Raw genomic sequence first — 3,068 nt, 5'->3', positions numbered from 1 at the left:
CTCGTTCTCAGAAAAAAGCAAAGAACAGATGACAAAAAGACTTCAAATCATAATTCACAGCATCCTGTGAATGCTTCAGATTTCAGAACTTCCTTCACACATTAGTACACCACTACACCTTCACCTTCACCACCCTCCTGTTTTTACCTAGTCTTCCTAATTTTGTATACAAAGTAACAGTTATGAAAATTCAATATTCTTAAAATGAAACTGGCCGGTTCGCTAATTGCCACCTACACTGGACCGCAGTTCTATGTTCCCGGAATCTTGCCGAGTCAGCCAACAGGATCCGGATCCCCGCAGTCAAATCCTGAGGCTCTGCCTGTAATTCCAAAACTATTCCAATATTTAATGGAAACTTACATAAACAAAGAGCGAGTATACAACTTAGTTTTTAGTTTTTACCAGTCAATGACTAAACAAACCCATCTCAGCTCACTGGTAAGTGCACTTGTTCTTCAAGGCAATGGCCACATTCATCTTCTTAGCATCCATAATCACAGTGCAGTCGACTCTCCTGTTGAACTTGGGCCGCACCAGTTTTCCCAAAACATTAGCTCTCGATCTCACCTCGAACATCAGTGCCAGTGTTAGTGGCTGAATGGGTGCACCATTCAAGCTTCCCAAATTTGCTCCACCACCGTAGAGTGGAATTTTGTTCCCTATCAAATTCACTGTAATTGGTCTCTGACTCTTTCTCGATTGGTAAAATTTATTTGTCTGCAAAATCCGATAACCAAAGTTCTCAAAACGTTCATGAGGAACATTACAATTTGTATAAAACTTGTGAACCATGTAATGGTATACTTCTAATGCAAGTAGCTAGCTAGGATGGCAATTGGCAACCTAAGATCAAGTAGTCAAGCAACCTAAGATGATTGTTTAGGGACAATGTGAAAACTAATGTAATGGTTAATATAGGGATTTACATACCGTTCCGCTGGCTACGGTGAGCTCGAAAAATGAGAGATCAAGAGACATTGATTTGACATGGACACCGAAAAATGTAGCAGTGTTGCGAAATGTGAATTTCACGGTGGAATTCATGGACACCATGTCGGTAGCCACACCTGAGAAATCTTCTCCGGCTTGAACCACAAATTGATCAAATCTAATGCTCTGCAAACCAAAGATATGATAATTACCAAAACTATATTTCTAATCAAACATGTTATACCAGTGTAAATTTTCTCATGAAAACTTACCTTCATAGTGATAACAGGCTTCTGTGCCCTACTCGCACCCCACAGAATCAAAGAGAACACAGTAAAAAGCGCAAAGAAGCCAAAAATGAAAGCGAGAAAGTAACATCGGCGGGAGAGACCATCGCTTTCGTTGTCATCGTCGAGAAGGCCCTCTTCTTCAATGGAGTCGAATTGGTCCTTCCACGGCCTCCACCCCTTGCGCTGGGGCCCACTGTTGTTTTGCTTGATGCTCCGCGATCCCGAAAACCTGGTGGAGGCGGACTCACGCGAGTGGGGGCCAAGGGAGGAGTTGGAGTGGGAGTGAGGCGGCGATCCCATTGGACTAGAGTGGAACGAGTTGGTGGTCTTCTCGCCATCGTGCGAGTCCCGTGAGGGGCTCTGCACGTAGTAAACTGCGCCGCGCTCGCTGCTTCTACGTGGCGAGCGCGGCGGAGATGAGTGACTGAGGCTGCTCACCTCCGAGTCAGTCTTGGCCAGCACCGACATTGATGATGATCGAGGACTTGAATCAATTCCTTTGTGGAGAGGAGAGTTGAGACTTGAGAGAAGTGAACAAGGGGAAGACTGGAAGAGTGTTCGATGAAACTGATGAGTTATATATGAGAATCTTTGAATCAACGTAAGCTGTAAGGTGGTGCACGTTGAGGGTTTTGATTTCTTTATTCTGAATGAGAAATTAATAGGGAGGAAGACTCGACAGAGAGCTCTCTGCCATTTGCTAAGTTTTCTAGTTTTCAAGTATAACTAAATGGTTTTTCTATGAACTGTGTCTACTATGATGGTGCAGAGAGAATTAATGCAGATGAGTTCTTATGGATATGAATCTCAGAGCCATAATATTCAAATCCTCAGGTTTACCAAAAGAATAATGGTAATGGAACTAAACAGTCCGATTTAAACTGACTTTTTCTTACTTTCCTTTTCACGTTTTTCTTTCTATTCATCGAGTCTAAATTCCATAGGAAGATATATCGTTTAATTTTATACTATCTGAAGGAGAATCGGTGATGAATGTACAACGTCCAATTGTAAAAACTTGGAGGTGTAAACCTAACCACCTCAATGAGATTGGCTTGCACAGTTTGAAACATCGATCAGTTTGTGCCTTCGATCAATATACTAAATAGAAATGAGTCTCTAGTCCTCTAAGGATCGATCCCCTATTATGGCTTCTATACTTGAATATTTGGAGATGATCGTATTGAGGCTCTGTCCCGATTAAGAGGCAAGGATGAGGATCTCTCCTAGTCTCTTACCAAGAAAGAGATCCTCACATATTTATACAAAGGGGAATTCTTCCATCTTAGACTTTTTGTGGGATTTAGTTCGATCACTAAAAGATTTGATCGATATGTAGCAATACTCTCTTCGACTTACATTTGTATGAGACATCACCAAGTCAGCATAAAAGTATTTATCATTTAACAATCGTTTATACATTTAAATATTTGATATTGTTCTAGGATATTCTCTATATGTGTCTTGGCCTTATGCCAATAGGATATGTAGTTAGACTAGATCTATGTATTCATATCCTTACCATATTGGTATTGTGTAATTCCCTATATAAAGGGCTCATATCAATGAATAAGATGATGATTCTCTTGCTATCTCTTTGTCTCTACACTTTATTCTTCATCACGTTATCATGCACTTTGTTCTAACCCTAGAGCCAATAGCCCACCATTTTTTTTTCCAAACCCTAAAAACCAAAACCCTAAAATCGGACAGCCTTGTTTTTCCCGATTTCCGACCAAAATTCCGACTGCTCTCCGCCGGAATTTTATATCCCCAGAAAGCTCTTTCCGTCACGGATCCAACGCCGCCGGCCTCACCCTGAGAACCGGCAGGAAAGTCTCCGAA

General features: G+C 41.5%; 1 protein-coding gene across 1 annotated transcript in view; it reads left to right on the top strand.

The window, feature by feature from the left end:
- The window catches only part of LOC101291755, a 31,512-nt gene that overhangs the window by 5,819 nt on the left and 22,625 nt on the right, over positions 1–3,068 (top strand). The window lies entirely within an intron of this gene.

Source organism: Fragaria vesca, linkage group LG1, assembly GCF_000184155.1.
Source record: "Fragaria vesca subsp. vesca linkage group LG1, FraVesHawaii_1.0, whole genome shotgun sequence".
NCBI lineage: Eukaryota > Viridiplantae > Streptophyta > Magnoliopsida > Rosales > Rosaceae > Fragaria > Fragaria vesca.
This window is presented reverse-complemented; position numbering and strand designations above follow the sequence as displayed.